The sequence below is a fragment of the Nuphar pumila genome, chromosome 4 (genome assembly GCF_984573655.1).
Source record: "Nuphar pumila chromosome 4, dmNupPumi1.hap1.1, whole genome shotgun sequence".
Lineage (NCBI taxonomy): Eukaryota > Viridiplantae > Streptophyta > Magnoliopsida > Nymphaeales > Nymphaeaceae > Nuphar > Nuphar pumila.
Window position 1 is genome coordinate 1,488,936 of NC_143252.1, and position 13,916 is coordinate 1,502,851.

Here is a 13,916-nt window from a genome sequence, read left to right on the forward strand (position 1 = left end):
ATATGACAATTCACCATAATATATTACAAATCGATATTAACAACCAAAACAATATCTCATAAATCGACACTAGAAAACACATAATATCTTAAAAATCGATATACGACAATTCAGCATAATATATTACAAATCTATATTAATAAAAAAAAAATATTTCACAAATCGACACTAAAAAACACATAATATCTTACAAATCGATATACGATAATTCAACATAATATATTACAAATCGATATTAACAAACAAAACAATATCTCACAAATTGACACTAGAAAACACATAATATCTTACAAATCGATATATGATAATTCATCATAATATATTACAAATTGATATTAACAAACAAAACAATATCTCACAAATCGACACTAGAAAACACATAATATCTTACAAATCGATATACAATAATTTAGCATAATATATTACAAATCGATATTAACAAACAAAACAATATCTCACAACTCGATATACACGTTACTACAATCGCGATTTGCGTTACATTGCATATACTAAGTGAATGGACGATACCGGATGGGGTAGAGGCCCTTGCTTGCATCTGTAACCAAGCATTCTTGTCAACAGATCCCACCGCCTTACAAATATCTTCAAGTTTCCAACTGTCGAAACGATAAAATCTATTTGCAATAACAAAACAATGCCTTAATGACACTCACGACGACATACGTTCTTCAAAAATAGCATGATGACATGGAAAGGTACTCACCACGCTTTAATAGCACTTGTTGGAATGTTTGTGCGTCATTGCTTTTTTCCATACTGCCTAATGAAAATGAAGAAAAAGAAAAGTCTGTAAAAAGACATGGCCGACAAATCCCCCTATGATGCCCACTAATGATCGTACCAGTCGTTCAATTTATAGTTATCTCCATGAGGTAGGAACGAACCCGAAAAAGTTTTCTATCTAACACAAGGCAGGAACGAGAAGGCGACCATGTGTTGTAACACAGGCTAAAAACAAAGGCAGAACGTTCAAATCTATTTACATGTCATTTGTCAACATATTCCAAGACGTTTCAAGCAGGCATAGTGTGTTGTGGTTATAGGGACGAAACACAAGCCTAGTACGAGGTTCGGATCTGATCAGGTCTCAAAGATGGAACATAAATCATATAAAACAAACAAAAAAGCATACAATCACAAGACAAAAGGATTTTATGTGGCTGCACAGAGAGAGGCTAAGAGCTTTCATTAATATGAAATCAATCATTGATACAAGATAGAATAAGCAAAACCACAAATTGAAACAACCACATCTATCCTTCGCTCCATCAAGAGGATTGATGCACGCAGCCATGATCTTTCTCTTGGTTACCAAAAAGAAGCTGACATATCCATTTCTCCCACTCATTCAATCACTTTTCTCATCAACCAAGAGAAGCCCAAGCCCTAAGAGCCACCAGAAAAGAGCCAATCCCTCTCTACCTCTCAACACACTAAAGGCCAAAGAGAATCACCCACTCTCACATCCTCTAGTGAGAGCCTCAAAGCAAGAGATATTAAGGAGAAAAGAAATGCAAAAAGAAAGAAGATGACACGATATTTACATAGTTTGGATATGAGAAATCCTATGTCCACGATTAAAAGTAGCTTTCTTGATGATATTATAGAGTAAAAGACTCAAATAAATACACAGAGGAGGTTTTTCCTTAACTTTCTTGATCATTTTCTTCATTTTAGGAATCTCATATCGTGAAACATGATAAAGTTGACCTTCCTCCATTTTAAGAATTTCATACTGTGAAACATGATATTGTCAATCAATTTCCAACTGATCTGACCCTACTACAATCTTATGTTTTACCTGATCCAATTTTTCATCTTACATTTACTAATTGTCTCCTTCACTTTAGGGAGCTCACCCTGATCCTCTTCCATTTGACATTTACCAAGCATAGATACGGTTTCATCCAATGTACTCACTTTGTTTTTATCTTGATCTTCTTCGTCGACCTACATTTTGTTACCTATGTTTTTAACTAAAACGCTTTTAGTCTCCCTCAAACTAAGTTGACTGCATATGCCAAGTTTGCCCCTTAAAACTCTGAATTGAGATTTTTCCAATGCCTTAGTAAAAATGTCTTCAAGTTGTCTGTCAGATTTAACAAAGTTCGTAACAAGACTTCCGTGAGCTACCATCTCTCTCATATAGTGAAAGTCTATCTGAATGTGCTTTGATATATTATGAAAGACATGATTGATTGATATGTGAAGAGCACTAATGTTGTCACAAAAAAAAGTAGGTGGCTTCATAATAAGAATTTCAATGTCACGCAATAATGAAAGCAACCAAGTGAGTTCTGCTGCAGTAGATGCCATAGCTCGATATTCAGCCTTGGCACTGGACCTTGCGACAATACTCTATTTTTTTATACTCCATGATATGCAATTGCCCCCTAGAAAAGTATAAAATCTTGTAGTGCATCTTCTAGTGATTGGACAACTGGGCCAATCAGCATCACAGAACGCATATAACTCAAGTGTGCTTTGAGAGAGAATTTTCATTCTGAAATCAATGGTTCCTTTAACATAACGAAGAATTCGCTTGACTTCTTAAAAATGCATAATTTTTTTTTTGTGCATGAACTGACTTGCATAGTTCACTCCAAAAGATAGTTCTGGTCTTGTGATGGTGAGGTATTGTAGAAAACCTACAATACTTCTATACAACATAGGGTCTTCAAAGTCTTGATCATTCTCCTTATTTGTTTGACCCTTGAAAATTATTGGAGTATTCATAGGCTTGCATTTAAGCATTTTTGTCCATTCTAAAATTTCTTTAACATATTTAGTTTGACATAAGAACATTTCATCTTTGTTATAAACAACTTCAATGCCTAGGAAGTAATGAAGCTTTCCTAGGTCTTTGACAAAAAATTCTTTTTGTAATTTTCCAAAAAAGTCATCTATAAGAGTATTGTTATTTTTCGTCAAAGCCATATCATCCACATGGACCAACAAACTCAGGATATTTTGTCTGGAATAAAAAATAAACATGGAGGGATTCGACACATCTTAAAAAACCATAGGAGAATAAAAAATTTCTTAATCGTTCAAACCAGACACGTGAGGCTTGGCGTAACCCATATAAGGTCTTCTTGAGTTCACAAACATGCTTATGATATTTTTCATCTTCAAAACTTGGGGGTTGTTTCATGTAAATTATTTCATTCAGGGATCCATGAAGGAAAGCATTCACGTCTAACTGTTTGATCACCCAGTTCTTAATAGTGGCCATAGTGAGAACAACTCTAATACTTGCAGGGCGTATGACTAGTGAAAAAGTTTTTTGAAAATTAATCCCTTCGATTTGATTGAACCCTCGCGCAACCAAACATGCCTTAAGTTTATCCAATCTCCCATATGCTTTTAGTTTAGTTTTAAAAACCCATTTCGAACCCACTATATTCATGAACGGTTTTCATTAAACTAAATCCTAAGTGTGATTAGCAGCTAAGGCTACCATTTCTTCATTCATGGAAAGTTTCCATCCTAGATGAGCCAAAGCCTCTTTAATAGACTTCGGTTATTTTGGAATCTAATTATATAAAAGATAAAGATTGAGATATTTGGGATTTGGTTTAAAAATACCTGGACTTCTTTGTTTGTTCCTGAGTAGCCTCATCATCCCATGTTTGAAGAACCTGACGTTCTTCTAGACGCTCCTCACGATGATGATCAGACCCTATGTTAGCACCCATTTCAATATGTATTGGTTGTTCAACAATATTCAGATTGATTGTACTTTGTTCAGGATATTCATTGGTATTGATGAAAAGTTGCTCATTACATGTTTGTTGAATGTCTCTATTCAAACTTTGATTATTGTTAGTTTAATGATCATCATGCTACTTATTATTATTGAAAACTTGCACGTTCTCATCAAAATTATCTATAAGTTGTTGGTCATCATAACATGTAACATTTCAATTGTTTGGGACACCAAAATTTTAAGCACTTGCAAGGGGTTTAGAGAGGCTATCAATTTCTTAGTTTTTAAAACAATCTTCGTGGTTCCAATCTTCACTAACCAAAAAATCTCCTAAAATGTTTTCAGCTTTATACAATGAATACAGTTCTTGATAAGGCATATTATGCTCATCAAAAACAATGTCTTGACATGTATAAATGCCCAATAGCAAGGTGAAGGCACTTGTAACCTTTATATTGCACACTATATCCTTAAAAATTAGAAGAGATTTGGGATCAAATTTATTTTTTCCATAGTCTCTCAAATGAGAAAACACCAGGAACCAAAAATATGTAGGCTCGAATAATCCGGTTGTATGCCAAATAGTCTAAAATATGGAGAATTCATGTTTAAACTCGAAGAGGGGAGACGATTTATTAAAAAAACTGCCATCGAGAACGCTTTCACCCAATACCTTTTTAGAATGGCACTATGAAAAAATCATAATAAGACCCAACTTAGTTATATTTTGATGTTTTCTCTTTGCAACACCATTTTACTGTGGTGTCATAGGACATGATGTTTGGTGTCTTATGCTTATATCATCAAGATATTCGATAAATTTCTATGAACTCACTGCTGTCATATGATTGAAATACCTTAATCTTTTTATTAAACTGACATTCAACATATTTATGAAAGTGAACAAAACTTTCAAAAATATTGGATTTTCGCTTCAAAGGGTATATCCACGTAAACCTTGTGTTGTCATCGGTAAAAACCACATAATAGCGATAGTTTTTACGATACAGGGTGGGAGCTGGTTTTCAAATATCATAATGAACCTTTTCAAAAGGTTCTTGAGCTATGTTTTTAGAATCCAAAAACGATAGGCGGCAAACCTTGTCAAGCTGACATCTAGCACATATGGTGTTTTTATTGCTGGAAATAACATCGATGAGTATTTTTATTCAAATATATCACAGTACTCATTTTTGGATGTCCAAGTCGCTCGTACCACTTTTCTTCTAAAACCTTTTAAAATCGTGTGGAGAAGAACGCCTCAGGACCTCCACAAAAGTATAGGAACTTCTTTTTCTACTCCCCTTGGCCACTATTCTTCCCATTGTGATGTTCTTTATAATACATTCAGATGAAGAAAATTCAAAAATACATGGCAAGTCACTTGTTAGTTGGCTAACTCGCATATGATCTTTCTTGATAGAAGGAACATACAAAACATCATCTTGTAAAGGGATAGAAACTAAATTTGCCTCAATACTAGCATTTTCAGTGTGAGTAATAGGCATTTTTACACCATTCCCTACCATCACAAGGTTATTACTAGTATAAGGTTTCATATTATGCAATTTACATGGGTTCTCTAACATGTGTGTCGTGGCTCCTGTGTCGGCAAACCATTCGACATCTTGACTCTTAGACATCGTCATGTCGACCAAAGCTTGAGGGGCATCTTCAGGTTGAAATGATCGAATCACTTCAATGCAAAGTGGTTTTTCTTGTTAGATATCAGGCAAATAACACCCACTTCCTTTCCTTTTTTTTCATTTAGTGGTTAAGATTCATCATTTCTCTTTGAGTCATTAGAACTTTTATTTTGAGAAAAAAGGTAGTCCTTTGAATTAACTTGTAGTTGTTATTTTCATTCCCTCTTCCTTTACTTGATACCAAAAGACTTTCTTATCATTTTCAACGGGTTTGCCAATTGCGGCAAGATCATCGCAAATAGACTTAAAATTTTTTAATATAGGTATTGATGAAATTTGTATCTTTCTTGAAAATAGTCATCATGTGTATGTGGTAGAATTCTCTTTCTTGCAACTCTTGAGCAAAGGTGTCGATGAGAGTCATCCATATCTCCTTCGATGTCTCCAATCCAACAATAAGTCTGAGAACACTTTCAAACAAGGTTCTAGTGATCTAGCCTTTCAGAAGACTTTTTCGAGCCAAGTATTGAGGATTGATAGCTTCCTTCAATTCCGAATTAGAATCAGTGCTAATGTGAATCATGAGTGGCGCATATGTGTCTCTTCGTTAAGAAACCCTTGCATATCTTGGCTTTCAATTAATGTCATGATTTAGGTTCTCCACAACATGAAGTTAGAGTGAGACAACTTTAAAGGGACAAAATTCGACACATTCAATGTCACAGAGTATGGATAGATCAAAGGTTGAGATGCAAAGGAAGCCATAGAAACAAGATGAACAAAATCACCTTAATGCAAGGAGAAAAGAAATGCAAAGAGAAAAAAGATGACAAGATATTTACGTGGTTCGAACATGAGAAATCCTACGTCCATGGCTAAAAGTAGCTTTCTTAATGATATTATAGAGTAAAAGACTCAAATAAATACATAGTAAAGGCTGTCAAAAATAGATGAAGCCAATACATTTGAAAATAAAAAAGAGTGAGACTGTTTTTCCTTAACTTCCATGATCATTTCCTTCATTTTAGGAATCTCATATCGTAAAACATGATAAAGTCAATCTTCCTCCATTTTAGGAATCTCATACCGTGAAACATGTTAAGGTCGATCAGTTTTCAACTAATCCGACCTTACTGCTATCTTATGTTTTACCTCATCCAACTTTTTCATCTCACATTTACTAATTGTTTCCTTTATTTTAGGGAGCTTACCCTAATCTTCTTCCATTTGACATTTACTGAGCATAGATACGATTTCATCCCTTGTACTCACTTCATTTTTATCTTTATCTTCTCCATCGACTTAAATTTCGTTACCTGCGTTTTTATCTAAAATGCTTTTAGATATACCCCACGGGAGCACACCATCTTTTTATATTATATTTTCTTAAAGCTTAGGGAAACTCATGTGTCCTTTGGGGTCCTAATACCCATCTCATATGGGTTACCATAAAAGTCAAAGAAGAAGAGTCTTGTGTGGCAAAGTTGGTCGCAATCTCATAGAGACTTGTTCAAACCATACAGGACATTCTTCACCTTGGCTTGAACGTTCTTCAACCAATTCTCTTTTATTACCTCCTTTCCTTGGGCCCAAGCAGTCTAGTTCATAATGGAGACCAAATTCAAGCCAACCCTGAATTATGCAATCTTCACTGTCTTATATTTTTCTTTTTCATGCACAAACCTATATATGTAGCTGATAGAGGGTACACTATCACATCATTATCATGTGTATATTGCCTATGAGCATGAGTAGCCTTCCTCTAAAATGAAGCCACTTTCTGCGGTAAAATATCATGTGACTTGACCTAAGAAGATCATGATGAAGAATCTCTTCCTTTCTTCTCAATCTCTTACTCCACCTGGAACAAAGTTCTCTCTTACTTCTAATTACCTAAAGCCATTGTTTCAACTACCTTCAAGATGGAGCTATTGTCGAAATCAATATCATAACCAATTAAGTTCCTTTTATTCACACCAAGGAAGTCTTCCTTTTAAATACTTTCCTTCAAAGAAGAAGATACACAACTGCCACCCCACTAATCCACCACTAATCGGTATAGGTTTTCAAGCTTCTTTCCTTTCATCAATACCAATGCATGCCTTTCAACCTTTGATGTTCTATTCTTTGCACTAAATACACAACCCTTAGAATCCAATACACTCAATGAAATTAAATTCTTTTTCAATTCTTATACATGTTTGACATCACCAAGACTTTGAGATATTTCTTCAAACATTTTTATCTTAAATGTATCAACTCTTACTACCTTACAACAAACATTATTTTCCATAAGAACCATTACGTCATCACATGAAATATAGGAATCAAACACATTTATGCTAAGATAAGTATGACAAAAACAACCAGAATCTGAAATCCATGAATCATGAAAGGAATCTATGCATGAGGAGATAACTAGACTCTCTCCATCATCTTCAGAACGCCTATTGCAATACTTGCATGATCAATATATTTGACATTTTTTTTCTTCATATCTTCTTCATGCCTTTTGCACTTTATCTTTTTATGACTTGGTTTCTTGCAGTAACAATACTTCATTATGAACATGTCATTCCCGTTATGTTTTCAATCTTAATCATGCTCCTTAAATCATCTTTGTTCGTGATCCAATGCTTTTACCACCCATCCCTCATCTTGCCGGTTATTGGGGCTTGTCTTTTCACACATCTCATTAAAAAATAATGGTACAATTACATCATCAAATTTAATGGTCTCTTTATTTTACAAAAAAAGTAGTTTTTAAATTCATATATTAGAGAGGATTAATGACTTGTCATTCTCTTCAAGTACCACATCCATTTTTCAGGAGTTGACTCATAATCTTATTAAATGCTTTTAACAAACTATTACCTTCCTTAATCTTCAAATCATAGAGTTGTTGTTTCTAATAAGACTACATCATATACATGCTTTATAGTTTTTCCCATAGCTCTATTGCGGATTTTATCTCAAGCACATTATACATCACATCATCTTGAATCATGCTTGGTGCTCAAAAATCTAAAATCCTTGCAATCTTTATCCGATGTTTCGTTGGTGCGCGAGCATATTCCGTGCCTACTGGCGCTGCTGCATAAGAGGCATGCCAGTAAAAAGGTAATTTTTTTGTAGTGAGAGGTGCAGTTCTGTCGCTTGGGGTAAAACCGAACCACATTAAAACTTGTGTGTTGTGTTTACTCATGATGTGTGTGCTGTCATACACGTTGAACTGTGATGTTTTTCACGACTCTGGTTCACCCTTTTTCCTGACTTAGGTCCAGAAAAATATCCATAGGTTAAGACAAGACGCCATACTTCAGCCAGGTGTGCAGAGACTCAGAAGCAGACTGGAGGTTCACAAACCAATAGAGGGTAGCTTTTCTTTCTTTTTTTCTGGTCTTTGAAAGAATAGTTAGAGGGCAACATTTAAGAAGTACATTGCACTTCACATACGTGGCAAACATAATATATTTCAATAATAATTTCCAAGACTATAGTTTCAGGGTTATCTATAATCGAATAACATTTTCATTCAAACATCAAGAACAGCTTCAGGGTGACACTAAAAAGCTGCCGCATGGATTAACTCTAATTCTCACAGGTAACATTAGTGTTGAGCCTGTTTGATTTTTATTTATTTTTTTTAAACCCAGGACTGTTTTAATCACAAGTTTGCCCATAATGACTATTCATTCCCTTCATAATCACATAACCACATCCATATGTTTGAAACGGCCGCCATGAATTATCTAAAGGCGTTACACATATTAAGTAACTGAAGGGTCTCACTGGTTCAAGCCCCACTAGGGCTCTCCGGCATATTGGCGTTAAAGAGTGGCATATTCTCTACAACAGAATTGCATAAGCAGGTACGTGGAACAAAGGTTTAGAAGGGATGGGAAACTTGTAAATATTGCCAAATTTTTCTCCCCAAGACGCAATTCAATGAGCATTTCCAAGTGGCAAAGTGGTTGTTTAAACATGGCAATGCTTCCTCAAAAGCTAGAACGAATTCCCCAAAAGGAAAACACTATATTAGGCTGAGGATTGGATGCAAAAGAGAAGCAAGCAAAACAGGGAAACTAAGGATATGGAGAGAGGGCGGGGAAAGAAGAGCGGTGGTAAGAAGCAAGGAGCAGCTGCGCATGGAAGACCATCATTTCGGCAACGGTGTGTACCACGTTATGGTGGCTCACATGGTGAGATTTCAAATCTTCTTCTTTTTAAACGATTTTCAAAATTTTTAATGAATTCACAATGTCTTCATTGAAGGGAAAACCCCACGTCACTATTACGCTGTGAGTGTACATCTTTATTTTCTTAATGTAGATAAAAAAAAGTTCGAAGCCCCTTGAGGAACAATCTCTTTTTTGGACAATCTTTTCGTTTTTATTGCAGATGAAAGTTTTGCAAAAAGGAAACAGGTGAAGGTTTTTGAAGAAGGGATAACTTGTTCCAAAATAGGTGGGACCACCATTTTCCATGTTTGTAGCACACATGGAAGACTCTTTTTTGTTTGTTTGGCCTGTTTTCATGGAGAGAAAAAGTCAGATATAAGGACACCGACTTTTTTCCCATAAAAACTTTCTCCTACTTTTTTTTAATTCCAATTTGCAAAACTTGAAGTCACAGATAGTCTATCTGTATAAATTTTACGTTGTCTCTATGGCTAAGATAAAAAGATCTACTACAAATTTTGCTTTTAAGGTTTCTATTCTCACGCTTAAAAAAGTTTTTTGTTGCCATTATATTGTTGCCTAACTCATTGAATAATTTCAAATATTTATTGGGATTAATTTGGTTAAGCACGCCATTGTATTCCTCATGAAAAATATAGTGTAATCTCTCTCTCTCTCTCTCTCTCTCTTTCAAATCATCCGTTACATGGACCACCTTAAGGTATTTAAAATAAAACAAACCGTTATAGATGCTGAAATTAAAGGAGTGTTAATTTTTATTTTTATTTGAAAATAAAATCAGATAATGAAAGAAATATCCGTTTTTTTTTTGTGAGAATTCAGTTTCCAGGAGATTTGCTTGTGGCTGCTCACTTCTCTATGAATTCTAGTCGAGGCAAGTCTTTAATGAGCTGTCTAGTCTAAGCTACTCAAATTGGGTCACCGTAATATATGATCATTTCATTCAATTCACAGGCTTCCTCTTCTAGCTAGAATAAGCTAGTGAAAACTATTTGGGCCTATGTATGAAAAAACTTTCAATAGTATGACGTAAGGTGGCACACATACATTATTAGTTGGGCTACCTTGTATGTGGAACCTATAATGTCAGAGGTGATCCTTGGGAGGATATACTTTAATTCTAGGGCACTGCTATCATAATGATCTTGTTCTTCTTCGCACCAACTACCAAGTACTTGGGTTAATCCTATAGATCAAAGATGAATAGGTATTTAGCCATTTCACCTAGCCATAGTTTCCTTCTTTAAAAAAAAAAAAGATGTTGTGGAAGAAGGTATTTAGGGTCCAACTAGGTACAGATGATTTTGTTGTTTATATGCCTATGTAAATATAGTTTTCTAATAATAAAGGATACCACCTGTGCAGGGCCGTTGGGAATGGATTCCGACATGGGTCTTTAGGAACCTCAACCATCCATTTGGCAACTGGCCCTCATAAACACAAAACCCACTGCTACCATCCACCTTCCTAAAACCCCGACCCCCGGCCTCCCCCAATAACTTAATACGTCCCCCTTTGTTTAACTTATAATTATAAAAGGTTTTCACAAAAAATCAAACTTCTTATCACAACTTTATTTTTAAGCCATTAGTTTAATATTGTTATATACACAAGTAATATTTGCATTTCTTGTTCAATTGCTATGTCATGTCGATGAGTAACGATTCCAAGATTTATAGTCAACACTAAAAAAAGAAAAAAAAAAAAAGAGATTTGAATGAAACAGGATAATATACCTCAACCCTAATCATATAACTGTATTAAATTGTGCATAAAGTTCTTAACGCATTTGAATTGTACGGAAGTAACAATTCTCATCTTTATCACTCAGTAAAATATTACAGCACACATGAATTTCTCTTGCAAATTAAAACCCACCTAATAATTAACAACGTATCGATAATTTCGAGTCTCTGCACAAGTTAGCAACAACTATCACTATGTCAAAACCAAATGTTTTCACAGAAATCATCCAGCAAAGAAAAGGAGAGAACTAAAAAGATACTGTTCCGTTCAAAGTAAATTGTAATTCAACCATTTTTTTTCTACTCTCCTTCCTCATATAATCATGTAGTTTGAATACCAAGTTAATTTTAATGAATTAATCACATAATATACCTAGCAAACTGAATATCTTTCTTTCGCTTGCAGTTCTTTATATCAAAAATTCAATATTATTTCCTTGTTATTTTCCTTCTCTGATCCACCAGTTGCCTCAAATCCAGGAACAGCATTGGAGAAGCCCTTTGAACATCCCATGCCGATAAAGGACATAACTAGAATTATGAAAACTTGTCTCCCTCCTCATGCTAAGATATCAGGGGGTGCCAAGAGGACCATCCAAGAGTGCGTATCTGAGTTCTTCTCTTCTGTGACCAGCATAGCTTCCGAGCAGTGCAAGCAAGATCAGAGGCAGATGATAACAGGAGATGACTTGCTCATGGCCCTCAAGAGGCTGCCACTTGATGAATATGTTGAGCCACTAAGTGCCTACCTTAATAAGCTTAGAGAGATGGAGCTAGAAGGCAAAATTTCCAGTGACTCTGGGATAACTAGCAGCAGTGGTGGGTCTTCTCATGAGATGGATGACAGTGAGGGGAATGAAGATGCTGGTGGCCATGAGTCCTTTCCTTGATTTTCATGTTTCATGCAAAACAAGCAGATGGTAGTGGTGCTATGGATCTTATTCGCCATTTGAGAGAGAGAGAGAGAGAGAGAGAGAGAGAGAGAGAGAGAGAGAGAGAGAGAGAGAGAGAGATGTCATGCCTATGCTTTTGGAAGTCTATATAAGAGTCCATGAATGCCTCACTACTAGTAATAATAATTCCCAGCTATGTTTCCTCTATTTTGTTTCTTATTTTCATAAAAAAACATGCATATGCATACTTTATTTGTTTGTGGTATGGAAAATTGCATCCTTAGAACGGTCACGTACAATGTGCAAGGGATGGCACCTACAGCCCCTGTTGGGTTTCAGCCTCATTAGAAGCTTAATTACCAACTGACCTTCTCATTGTGTCTAATTAAAAGATATAAAGAATAGCTTTTCCCTTTTTTTTCTACTTTAGAGATGTAAGATTAATGTTAAAGTTGGTTTTTACTGCATCATTATTTACTTTTGACACCGTTCAAAATATGATCTGACACCCTCTGATGCTAGTTCTGCAGAAAACAGGTCAAGCATATTAGACTTCATGCGAAATAGATCAGATAACCCAGCATTATTTATCGATGCTTTTGAACTTATCAAATTATCCAATTATGAGACGGAACCAACTAAATCCATCATTGTTGTTTTGACATTATGTTATAGCTAGAGAGTGGTCCACTCAAATTGTCTTCAGTCGGCTCTAATATCCGATCTCGATCTGACCCACTTGCACCCCTCAAGTCCCTTGGATGAAACTACGGAAATAGGCCGGTAACCAATAAAAGGCATGTTATGTATGGTCATTTTTTCAGATCTTAAACAAGCCCGACCTTGTGGTGGGGTGTGTTTCGTTGCATTATAGCATATAAAAAGTTTACCACATTATGCACTAACAAGCATTTGTCACATTATCGATTTTGTGTGCCAATAGGATCCAACTCATTATAGACAAGTGCTGAATGTGAGTGAGTATTTTGAAGGTTCAGGGAAGCACGTCCAATTGAATGGGAACAGGTCAATCCAGCATCATCTAAAGAGTCGGCAAGAAGGAGATCTAATGAGCTTTACCAAACAGAGAATGAAAATTGAATAGGAATTCTAATAACGAGTTTAGAAAGGGTTCTATCAAAGGAATGGATTGTACACATAATGATAAGTTTTTCCAAAGTTTTGAGTCCTATTGGAAAGCAACTTTCTAAGGCTGCTGGATTTTGTTATGTGGAAAGGAGAGGAAGCTTCTCTCCTATATATTATTGTAAACAGCTAGTGATTGCCTGAGCCACTTTTGTAGGCTGTCAAGCCCAGCTGACTGCAGTCAGCTGGCAAGATTCAAGGTACTCAACCCCAGCCGACTACGATCTGCTAAGTGTTGATGTAAAATCCCATTTTAAAAAAAAAAATGTTTGGACCCGGGCCGGGTCGGGTCCGGACCCGACCCGGGCCCCTTTTTATTGTTAGGGTTTTTCGTAACCCGACGCAGGGTCCCGAGCGCCGCACTCCCCCCCCCTTCTCCCCCTTCTCTTGCGGGAGGATTTGGGAAACCCACCAGGGGTTTCCCCTTCCGGTGCCCCCCTTCGCCTTTAAGAGAGAGGTCGGAGGGCGAGGGGAGTCTCGCCTCCCTCTCGCAGCCCTCTCGAGCTTCCTCCCCCGCGCCGGTCTCCTTCCCTGCTGCGCCTGCCGCCGACGCC

The 13,916-nt window shown here is 36.1% G+C and overlaps 1 pseudogene; it reads left to right on the forward strand.

Moving 5' to 3' along the window:
- Positions 1-11,835: 11,835 nt before the first annotated feature.
- Positions 11,836-12,213, forward strand: LOC149839019 (nuclear transcription factor Y subunit B-3 pseudogene; annotated as a pseudogene).
- Positions 12,214-13,916: the final 1,703 nt, after the last annotated feature.